Source organism: Tachypleus tridentatus, chromosome 1, assembly GCF_004210375.1.
Source record: "Tachypleus tridentatus isolate NWPU-2018 chromosome 1, ASM421037v1, whole genome shotgun sequence".
Classification (NCBI taxonomy): domain Eukaryota; kingdom Metazoa; phylum Arthropoda; class Merostomata; order Xiphosura; family Limulidae; genus Tachypleus; species Tachypleus tridentatus.
The window spans coordinates 80,919,791-80,932,600 of record NC_134825.1 but is presented as its reverse complement, the minus strand read 5'-3'; the positions used below and the strand labels follow the sequence as shown (position 1 = coordinate 80,932,600).

Here is a 12,810-nt window from a genome sequence, read left to right as displayed (position 1 = left end):
GCTGAGGGCATATCCTCCATTGAGTTTATAAAAAAAAATAGTTGTTATGAGATTAAATCTGAAAGAAATTTTGTATGAAATATAGCTTAAACAATTTTATGTTTGTTCACATAAAATCCACAAATATCCAATATGTTAAATGCCATAAGCAGTTGCGCTACGTCTATATAAGCATAATTTTTTTTACACAAACAAATAGAGGGTCGGCCGAACCTCCTCGAATCTCTTCGAGTACGTGTCTGCAACTTTAAAATTATTGAATTTTTTAAAATAATATCATACACTGCAAGTACTCTTAAAAACATGCCAGTTGAAGTCTTTTTTTAAACAAAGTATGATATCAAGTTGATGCACCCCGCTAGTACAGCAATAAATCTACGGATTTACAACTCTAAAATCAGGGGTTCGATTTTCCTCGGTTAGCTCCGTAGATAGTCTGATGTGGCTTTGCTGTGAGAAAAAATACACACACACACATCAAGTTGATTTGTACTGTGTACTTAATCATCGCAATCCTTCCTGTGCCACTATCTGATACCGCTCCTCCACGTTTTATTTAACTCTTTGTTCACGAGGAAACACTGTTTTTGTTGCTATGATTATTATTTGTCTTTGGTTTCCTGTTCAGTTCTCTCGTCTAACACAAGTAGAATATTTTACTAAACATTTTTAGAGATAATTCACACGTACTCGTTTTCATGTCTTGTTAACTGTGTACACACTTTAATTTAACTCTTTTATAGGGCCCGGCATGGCCAGGTGGGTTAAGGCGTGCGATTTGTAATCTGAGGTTCGTGAGTTCGCATCCCCGTCGCACCAAAAACATGCTCGCCTTTTCAGCAGTGGGAGCGTTATAAGTGACGGTCAATCCCACTATTTGTTGGTAAAAGAGTAGCCCAAGAGTCGGCGGTGGGTGGTGATGACTACCTGCCTTCCCTCTAGACACTGCTAAATTAAGGACGGCTAGCGCAGATAGCCCTCGAATAGTTTTGCGCGAAATTCAAAAACAAACAAACTCTTCTATAGACAATATACTTTTAAGAGTATAGCTACTGAATTAGATATTTTTCTTCTGACGTTGTATTTGATGTTTAAATTTCTTCATCTTTGAAGACCATTGCTTAGTGACATATAGTGATTTGTAATATCTCTCATTTTAACTCCATGTTTTTCCTGTAATTTTTCGGATATTCAGTGAAAGAAGGTAATAAATAAAACAGTGCAAGTTTGATGAATTTTAAAGTAATTTTTGAGAACAGAAATGCCACTTCCTCATTTTACTCACCTTCTTCCTGTACATTTGTATCGCCTTTTAAAATGCAGATGTATCTTCTCATTTTTCAACTACGAGAGAACAAGTGGTTGAATGGAGTGAAATTATTGACAATGAAAGTTCATGGTGTTACTTATCAGGACATTGTAAAGTATTTTGTTCAAACAAAATGTGATTAAGTTGTAGATAACTTGAAGGTTCTCAAATCCCTTTAAAGAAGTTGCCACCAGTTTGATATTCAAGGAAAACTTGTAGACTTTAAGTACAACTGCATATTTACAGCTGAACGATGTTTTCTTGATGACAGTGAAAGCATGTGACGTTGTAATGTAAGTAACGCCTCTTTCTCATTGAAAATACTCCAGTCAGTAGAAATACATACAGATACAATTTAAATAGATCCACATAAGTTCTCCAAACCTCTTTACTGTTTACAGAACATCCTTTTTAAAAATCTATACTATGCTGTTGTAAATAAACTATTAGACCAGATACAGGAAAATAATGAACAACTTTTGAATAAAATTATTTTAGCAACTCATTTCTGTTCTGCTTTTTTTTTTTTTTTAATAAAATAATATTTTAGTAATATAGCTGACCCTAATCATTGTGTAGGAAATGTTGAAATTGTCCTAAAATTTGTAGACATTGATCCCTGTAGTAGATAGAAAGATTAAAAGATTATGGTAGATAAATTACTAGGACTGGACTGTTTAAGATTTTACCATTGTTTTAATGCAATTCAGATATGTCAACAGAGAGTGGGCAGTTGCCTGAAAACTGAAGAGTTGCTTGTGTTATTCTTATTTTTAAAGGGGTGTATAGGGAGTTGCCCTCAAATGCATAGGCCAGTTAGTGATCTATCTTAATGGGTAAAACCGTAGAGAGTATATTAATAGAATTAAAATAATTTAATTAAATGTACAAAAGCTAAATGAATTTTCCAAATAGAAATTTTGATTAGCAAACTTACCAGTTTTTTCTCTTTTTTTCAGTGACTATGAAGAAGCAGTGGACCTGGTGCATTATTTTCAAAAAGCTTTTGATAAAATTCCACTCAAAAGATGAATTAAGAAAATCATAGTCATAAAGGTTGAGAAAAGACTTGTTAATTGAATTGTGGGCTCAAGGGGAAGAAAGCAAAAGCTGTTATTAATGGAGTCCAATTAAGCTGGACTCTTGTTACACGTTAAGTACCTTAGGGGATCAGTGCTTCAATCTTTGTTTTTTGGTATTTACATTTATGATAATGATACAGATATAATTAGTAAATTGGTCAAGTTTGCTGATAACATTAAAATCACTGGTATATGTAATCATATTAAAGATGTTGAAGTACAATGATATAAAGTATAGGTTGATTTGGATTAATTGGTAAATGATTTAATTATTGTGAGTGCAGGATGAAGAACTTAGTTTTGGTTTATTCATGTCAAAGCAATCATTTCCATTGAAAAAAACATTGACATATTACAGATATATCTATTCCTTTAAAAAGAAAATGTACTTGCTGGCTATTGTAAATTGTGGGATATGTATTAATTTTTTTTTTAAATAGTAAAATTTATTAGCCTACTTATTTTTTTAATCTTTGAATTGTAAAATTTTGGTATTCATATTTAGATTGATGTCTCTCTACTTCTGTAGATAACAAATGAATTGAACTTATCACACATTGGATGTTATGTATTGCACAACCTTGATTAGGACTTGTCAACAATTGCAAGCATCACAAAAAGAGGACATTCCAGTAGCTCCCTAATATTTCTGTGATCTTTCTTACATTTCATTGACTAAAAATCTTGGGAATTTCATTTAAGTTTTTACATCAAATATAGGGTTTCTTATAACCTAAGTCCTAGAATTTGAGTCTTTGTTGCACAGATTTCTGAGTTCATACATCATATGAGTACACATACAAACAGAAATTTTAATTCTTACATGTGAAAGAAATGCTTTAATTTTTTTTTAGTTTTCTAATACTGTTATTGACATTAGGGTGATCTATGGTGTCAAAGACATTTTTGTTTTGTATTAAGAAAATTAATGTAGCATACATTGCACATTAGTTAAGTCCTTTTAAAGAGTAGTTAAGCTAGTAGGTGTCATGTTACAAAATTCTGCTAAGTAAACATCACAATTTAGAATTGTGAATGGTGTTTTTGCACATAATCTAAAAGAAAGTATCCTTTTACACTAAAACAAACACACACACACACACACACGTGTGTGTGTGTATTAAACTAAAGTTTTGGTTAGAACATTGTCAACTTGTCTGAATTGTTATTGCTCGAAATTTTGTGTATTTAACATTATGCTAACATCTCAATCTTCAGTATTTCTTAAAGAATTTTTTATAGTTTTCTCATAAAGTCATATTACCATCATTCCTTACACTTGAATGTGTAGAGTCTCTGATGTAAAATCTGTTGTAGTTCATAAGCAAGGTGTAGGTTGGCTTTTCTTCATATAAGTTACTTTTTACTTTATAAGTGGGTGATTTTTGTTTGCTATTTGCATGTCCCTAGGGTCAAGGTTTCATATTTTTAGCTACAAATGGTGGTTTTGTGTCTGGAGAGCCAGAGGCAAATAATAATATTATTTGGTTGCATTGCAAATTAACATAAACTTTTTCCTCACTTTTCTATCCTGGGCCAAGGCTGTTATATCTTCAACTTATCACCTTGGTGTAGCTAACATATCTTGGATGCTGTCTACTTAGTATTTCATTCTGAGTGAATAAATACAAGGTATACAACTTTATTGTTTGGATTAGATGTATATCCACTACTGTGATGGCAATAGATGGTACTTCCTGCAATTTGTCAATGCTAAATACGGTGGTGGGAACCTTTTGAGAAAGAAATTCCATTGAAAAGTCAATGAATTAATTCATTGAAATAAACAATGGTAGTGATAAATCCACTTTGAGTATACTTTAGTTATAGCTAATCATCCAGTTATGTCTTCATATTGGAGCATAAGATTATCTGTAAAAAAATGAAGAATAATATACTTACTGTTACAAAATATGACTGTATATATGTTGATTCAAAGTTATAGTGCAGAGAAATGTAGTCATAATGAACATAAAATTTTCACTATGCTTTTTAGTAGTGCAGTTACTAAATGATAAATGTGTTTGTGTAAAGCTAAAGCCAGTTATGTAGGCTTCTTACAGATATATGGCCTGACATAGGATAATGTCTGCAGTCACACTGCCATGATTGTAAAGAAAAGTTATAGAGATCAGTCATTGGTCAAGAATTCCTTATCTAAATCCCATGCCACAGATCTTGACAATGCATCAACTGAGAAGTAAGAAACATTTGATTTGGTGTGTTTAGAATTTTGTGCAAAGCTACATGAGGGCTATCTGCATTAGCCGTCCCTAATTTCGCAGTATAAGAATAGAGGGAAGGCAGCTAGTCATCACCACCCACCATCACTATTGGGCTACTCTTTGGCCAACGAATAATGGGATTGGCTGCCACATTATAATGCTGCTATGGCTGAAAGAGTGAGCATGTTTGGTGTGATGGAGATTCGAACCCACGACCCTCAGATTATGAGTTGAGTGCCTTAACCACCTGGCCATGCTGGACCAGTTAGAAAAGATCCCTCATAACAGTGGTGTCAGACTGATTGGAAGCATGCCTCACAAATCTGAAATTCTGCCAGTGCTAAAGGGCCTGTACTTGTTAGTGAATGCTTTTAAGACAAACTAATTCAGTCAAGTTCTAACTCTTACCACATTTGAGATTACTGATGCTACAAGGGTTTAACTAAGTGAGGGTGATGTATATTATCAATTAAACTGATGTATTAATTATATTCTGTGAATAAGACCTTGTTCCTCTAGATTAATTTGGAGGAATATTGTAATATATTCACTATATGTACAATGTACCAAAACTATTTCACTTTATTAAGATACTTAGCTGTGTGTTAATGGGTTGCCAATATTTTAATGTGTAGATTACAGAAAATCTTATAAAATTTGTATTTATATTTGTGAGAAAGTAAAATTAATCTTCTGTGCTAAAAGAAAGCCTGAAAAGATCAAATTTCAAATTCAAGTTATAAAATATTTGAGGGAAAATGTGTGTGATAAGTGTTGTATAGGGTTTTTTTTGTAAAAGTTCAAGAGAAAGGGAATATTATTATACTATTCCACTGATCTGTATACTTCTCCACACTATCATAACCCCCTTTTACTAAAGCCTCTACTTATATACCTAAGGATTTGAGTAGCCCTAAACAATATTTTTATGTTTTGATAAAATTTGTGAATAGAAAGGGAAATTGAAATACAGCATGTTGAACATTGTGTACTCAGGGCTGTTAACAGCAGGAACATCAAATCAGAGCTAACTGATAATTTGCATACATATTTTCCCCATATATCAACTAACTGCAAAGGAGACAGAGATTTTCCTTAGTTTTAAGCAACACTGATAGTTCAAATTCATAGGATCTCCCTCCCCATTATCAGGTTGGACTACATTTTACAGGAAAAATTGGATTCAGAATTACGTAGATTCCACAAGGTGGTGTATGTTGTCGTATTAAGTTGTAATCCATAAATTGAGGAGTGTGGGCTGCAGTTGGTTCACTGATACTGGTAGAGAACTGTGGTGGTGAATGCAACATTTAAGCTTCCCTGATATTGCATATTAGAAAACAATTTTCTCTACAAGATAGAAATAAAACTAGTAATCTATTTTGTTTATTTAAAGTTTATGGAAGAAGTGAAAATAGGCATTATCCACTTTAGAAAACAAAAAGTATTTTATTAGTCAAAATGCTTAGAAACAAATTCAACCATTTTTTGGGGGGGTTGTCCTTTTATACTGTTTTCTGATAATAATCCTTTAACTTAGCAGCAACATTTAAAAAAGAAAAATAATATTGTTTTCATAATTAACAACCTATATAATCATATAGATTTATAATGTATTTATTTTTATTAGATACTAATATAGTGATCTGACAGCCTTATAGATAAAAAATAGTAACTACAGTAAATTGCAGGAGTAGAAATAAGTTTATTGCTTGATTAAGAATGAAAATTTTACTCAGCTGGGTTGTAAAAAAGAGACTGAATATGATGTTTAATACAGGAAAACTTATTGTTAGTCAGAGCAACACAAACCAAAATAAAGTGTGTGAAATGTCATACAACAGTTATAGATGACAGGAAGAGAAGTTTGAATTCACAATTATTTCAAAGATATTCTGTTGTTGACTGAGTGTAAAATGGACATCAAATATTTTTAGTTTTTATTTTTTAGGCTTAAATTTGGTTTACTTATATGTGACAATGTAGAATTAAAATCATTTTTAGAAAAAATTGAAAATACTATTCTCTCAAAATTGTTGTCAATTTTTTATCAGTGTTGAAATGTTGCTATTTCAAATGGTCTATTTTGGAGAAACTCCAAATGAAAGCCATTTCTTTTTATATGTATGTATGTATGTTTGTTTGTGTGTGTGTGATTTCAACCGTAGCTCTAGTGTTACTTTAATATTGTGTCAGTTATACTGGCTACTTTTAGTTTCATAAAAAAAATACACATATCCTGTGTTATAACTCATATTGAGGTAATGGAAGAATTAATTCATTTTGTTAGTTTTATAAAATGAAACTCAGTTTTTTCTATTTCCTTTGCAATAGATTTGTGATAGAATTTAAAACATTTTTCCATTTTAACGTCAGACAAGAACTCTCTTTCTTATTTTCTTGACAGCAATTCATTTTAATAGTTTTCTTTATTTCTAGATTCAGTAACTACTGATGTTATTATTTAATTTTATCTCACTTGTTTGTTTCAATAAATATTTGCAATATTTTCATATTAAAGGAGACGAGTAATCACAGTGAGTTGCACTGCATTTAAAGTGTAACAATGTGGAAATATTGAACAATTTGATTTAATACAATTGATCATTTTTAACTGTATGCACATAAATACATTCTCTCAAGTAATTTTCTTTGTCATTTAAGAAAGTAATAGATAATGCAATATTATGTAATGCTTACATGTTTAGTATTTACAGATATTTTGTTTTGTCATTAAGATTTATTAGTATTTTTGCCATTGAGAGTAAATATAGTATTCTTCACTTATTTATTTGTACATTTTGTATCAACAGAGATTTGTAGTACTTCAATTTTAATAAAGATGATGTTATTCTAAAAAACTTGGTGAAAGATGGTCACCTTGTCACATTCCAAAGAGCTTATATTTACCAAGTTCCTGAAACATAAAAAAAAGTTAAGGAGAATATTAGTATGATTCAAAAGATTCTCAAAATTTTAGTTTAAATTCTTGCTGTAAAGATACAGACACTTTAAAAGAATGTGTTTCTAGAGAACAAAGAAGATTCTTGGAATATTTTTTGTATGTGAAGATCTTGTATATGTTGTATTTTTTTCTTCACATATGAATTATAGATTTTACAAAAAAAATTGTTTGTGGACTTGTGGCTGAGCTCAGCCTGTTTCATTTTCCTCACCAATAAAACCAAACAACAAAGTCAAGTCTTTTCAAGTGGATAATCGTAGTCTGTGATGTTTGTAATGCTCTTTACTCACTACAAGTAGCCTAATTCTAATGTAGGTAATGTTATCCAATTACTCAGGTGCCAGTTGTTGCAGGGACATGTCTGTTACTATTTACATTGAGGGATGATACATGCAGTTGTAACCTCCCATAGTTCATAGTTACATGATTTTTGTTGTACTTGGATATATACTATAAACTAAATGTTTGAAAACTGGAGTATACTAATAGGCTGTTCATATTATGAAAATTATCACAAGAGTTAAAGTGTTTCCCCCAAGTCTGCATATTTATAGTGCAGTTTGTCCCCCTCATCCTACGATAATTGCTCAGTAATTATGGGTTCTTGAAGTAGTGGAAATTTGAGGACATAGAATCTATAAGCTTAAGTGTAGTGATTTTTTGTTGGTGAAATGAAACAGAAAAACATTATGAATAGTTGGAGCAAAGCAAGAAACATTTATTAATAGGTAATTAAGTGAAGTATTACTGCATTGTGAGATTGAATTAAAATTAAATAAAAACACTAGACTGTATGTAAATAAATTAAAATATACTGAAAACTATTGGTGTTCAATTACTTAAAGAATGATGAACATGTAATCAGAAAGAGTGATGAATAAGAAGAAACAACATGGACAGAACTTCAACAGCAAGTATTCATCTTTCAAGTCAAAAGTGAATATTTACAGAAATGTACCTATTTCATATGAAAGTCATGGAGCAGTCCCACATGAACAATAAAAAGTTGAACACTGTGACTACTCTGTGAAATGGGAGATAATCTGTATGTTTGGATCTTGGTTTAGAAAGTTAACATAGAATTAAGCTCAACTTTGATCAGGTTTACTGTGTTCAGAATTATTAGTTTAAAAATGGAACTGAGTTCAGAGTCAAGATTTTCAGCATGTTTGCAACACTAAATAGATTCAGTCGTGAATCTGTGTATTTCAAATACAGTTTGTTAGATTAAGTATTGCATAATTTGTTTGTTTAAACATTTAAGTTTGAAAGTTACTAATGAAACATCTTTTGTTTTAAAAGAGGAAGGAACAGATCTTTAAGTAATTATTGTGTTGTTAATATTGTAAAATTTTCTTTTGTAACATATATACCAGGCTATATAATTTTATCTACAGAGAGAATACCTTTCAACATATTTTATAAGTAGCAGTAAGCAGTGCCCTTTATTCTGTAAATTTTCTGCAGTGTTATGAGCATGTATGTATGCTTATCTATCTAGATTGAAGATCATATAAGGTAAGTGTTTTAGAATATTTATTCAAGGCTAAATCCCTTTTTCCTAATGATATTTATATTACCAGTTCAGTTAGATGATGATGTTCTTGGAAACTTGTTTTTACACCAGGTGTTTCCATTTGTGTTTGTTCATGGGATAATAGCCCTGTTAGGCTGGTGTAAAATGCATTATCCTTTTGAATCTGATTACCTCCACAAGAACTAAAGAATGAAAGTAAAAAAGGTGACGTTATATTACACTATGATTCTTAAATTTAAAATTTATATTTACACTAATGTTAATAATGTTACATTTCTTACAAAAGAATGTAATTACTATAAATGGGTGAAAGATGGGGAAAAAACAAAGAGGTTGAATCCATGTGTCATGCTTGTTTAAGCTTAAATAAAGTTGTGGTAGACAATATCCTCTTATTCTGGTCATGTGATCCTTCTTCCTTTGTTGATGAGTATTATAAGCTAGGTTGAATCAGATCTGAATATAGTTGTAGTTGCTCTTTGAATGCTGCATTTTGGTAGCTACACAACCAATAAATTTATTGTATAGTTTTAACTTTAAAATATTTTAATTTTTTAAAAGAACCAGTTGAGGTTTTCACTTTACTGAAAAATTTCATAAAAAGGAAGGTAGGTTTGAATTATTATTTTGCTGTTAAAAAAAGGTTATGAGACCTTAAAAAGTAAAAACAAACAACATATTTCTCTTATATTTAATTATATATTGAGATATGTAGTTTTAATTTTGCATATAGTATTATAGTGTGATCTACTCAGATTTGCATGTATATTTTTATACATGTATTTTTTGTTCACTTCCTTTTTAATGATATGTACATGTAAACTAGATCATGTATACTTCCTTTTCCATGATTCTGAGCATGTATGCTTGCATTGCATTTATTTTATTAGGTTTGTAACTTGAAAAAGCATGGGTGTAATGTTTGTTCAAAAACAGATACACTTTCAAGCTTTACAATATGTTCAGTATTTTTTATATTGTATGTGTGTGACATAATTAAGTTTTAATGTATATGTACTGCAAGTTGTCATAAAACACTGTCATTATTCAGGTTTCAAAATTTAGCATTTCTTTATCCCTTAATTACCAATATATTATTTTGGAAAGATTAACAGTTGATTTTTTGTGTTCATTATTTCTAATTTACAACTATAGATGTTTGCATTACAGAATTAAAACTGAAAACTTTTACCACAGATTACAATATCTTCTTATGGTACATGTAATATGAATTAGTATATTAAAATGTCTTGTTGTACACTATATATATATTTATCTGATTTAAAAACGTTTTGAAGTTCCCCAAAACTACTGTTCTGTAATTTAAATATAAATATATTGAAAAATAACAATACAGCAAAGACACAACTAAAAATATTAGTAATTTTCCTTTAAAGTAATATTTTACTTAGTCTTTTTTCTTTTCCATTTTGCAACCTGTGGTACCATTATCAATCAATCTTTGTAGTTTTTCTTTATGAATTGTAGAGAACACCTAACAGCTACATAGAATATGAGTACATGTAGCACTGCACTACAGCAAGTTAAAAGTGAAAACAAGCAGAAATACAAACTGTTACAATGCTATGTTATTTTATGGATTCTTTTTAATTTTTATGCTTTTAGCATTTCTGAATCAGTAATTGTAGGATGTCTATTTAAAAAAGAATATTTTCTATAAAATTTGTTTATAAAATACTATTTGAAGAAACACAGTGTAATAGAATTGTATATATACTGAAAACATTATAAATATTTGTTTTAGTCCTAACATTTGAAATATTTGTTTGAATTTATTTTGTGAAACTGTATGTGCATTATAACACATTTCCTCCAGTAACATTCAGATCAGTATTCAATATGAAGTAAACATAATAACTGCAAGAAACATTGTCATGTTGTGAATTTTTGTTTAACAGAAGGAATCTGTGATTGCAAGTTTGCAAATTTTTACAGTATCCCATTGCTATAAAGATGTGAAAAAAAAAAAAAGCTATTTGTTCATCTTCTGATTGGTCTGATAGTTTCTGAAGGTAAGTATATGTACTGTATAATTTTAAATGTGACCTTAAATACACTAAATGTTATATTTTATACCCAACAGTTCAGATTATAATTTTGTTTCTGTTTTGACAGTATGTCGAACTATTTTAAGTTTAATTGTCTGCGAGAATACACAGTTGATGTTGTATTTCAAAGAATGCATAAATGTGATATTTTGGTACCTCTAGGTAAGTTTTCCTTTGAAAAACAAACTTTCTTTTCACATTGAGGATGTAGAATTTATTGGATATCAACTATAATTATAAGATATAGTTCAGTGAGCACTGTAGTTTGGAAAAATTATTTCTTTAAAATACACTTTAAAATTTTATTAATGAAGTTTCTTACAACAAATCATAATATTGAGAAGGAATTATTATAAATGTTCCAGTCATAGCATTAAAGAATTATGATATGGGACTGATAAAGTAAAAATGTTCATTCCATCCTCGGTTTTATTTTTAGAAACCACGAGGAATTTGAGTTTTCAGCTAGTTGTGGTATGAATTTTTTATGTATTATAAACTAACATATTTCATATTACAATATTTTTATTTGTCTAGATTATATTAAAGCTGTATCATGAAAAACTGTGAACAAAATGATCAAGATTTGAATAAAAAATATGTACAAGACAAACAATATAACCATAAAAAATATGTACGATTATTGAGGTCACTGCAAATTGGTGTAGGACTTGTGACGCTAATTTTAGGAATCCTTGGGACGACAATAGTGCAAGATGGACTTGAACTCTACCTATTTACTGGAATTCTGTGTGGATTTTTCATGACAGAAGCAGCACTGGCCAGTTTATTCATTCTTCGAGAATATTCAGGCAGTGACTTTGAGGGCTGGGGAAAGCAGTTCAGAAAAGTTGGACGCGAAGAAGCTTTCTGTGTAGTAGCATCATGGATATTAGGCATTACAACCACTATAGCAATGGTTACAGTTGATCTTGTATTACTTGCATTTTTTGACAGCCTTAAAATTATAATCTTGGCAGTGTTAGAATTGGTTGCTGGTGTTATGTTATTTAGTGTGGTTCTAGTAAGTTTCTGGCATGGGCTACAGTACAGAAAGGAATCCATGCCTGACTTGTAACTTTAATTCTTCAAAAATCAGTGTTTCTAAAATAAAGTAAATTTTACGTTTAGATAAGTAAATAAAGGATCTTAGATTTGGTAGGTATGTGTGATTAGTTTAGTAAAGTACAACAAATAACAGCCTTCCCTGAGAAGACATTCACATCTAAAATAATGTTGTATACTGTTGGAATGTGTTGCTCCATTGTAGATTAGTACAGTGAACAATGAAATTTATATAACTTTACAGTTACAAAGAAACGTGTTCACCTTTTCAGAATGAGTTTTGTAGTGTTTCAACTTTTAACCAACATTGAATAGATGTTTATTTTGCATAACACTACATTTAGGCTTTCAGTTGTGTATTTTATATAAGAACTGTGAAGGAAAGTTAGAAAATACATTTCAAACAATCATAGCATAATAGACTATTGGCTGCTATAACAGAGTAAGTGCTTTTGTGATGGTGTGTCCATAATTGTGAAGTAAGTATTACATTTAGCTGTTTTTGAAAATAAAAATACAATTTTTCAATTGCATTGCACATGACATTTTCAATTATTT

General features: G+C 30.3%; 1 long non-coding RNA gene across 2 annotated transcripts; it reads left to right on the top strand.

Annotated features, from left to right (window-relative positions):
* Nucleotides 1-635: 635 nt before the first annotated feature.
* Nucleotides 636-12,784, top strand: LOC143253319 (uncharacterized). 2 transcript variants are annotated; one of them, XR_013029507.1, is made up of 4 exons: nt 636-1,602; nt 2,269-9,726; nt 11,038-11,151; nt 11,725-12,784. It is a non-coding gene; the product is annotated as an uncharacterized LOC143253319 (long non-coding RNA). The 2 variants fall into 2 exon arrangements; XR_013029506.1 differs by lacking the exon at nt 11,038-11,151 and having other exon boundaries at nt 637-1,602.
* The last annotated feature ends 26 nt before the right edge of the window (nt 12,785-12,810 follow it).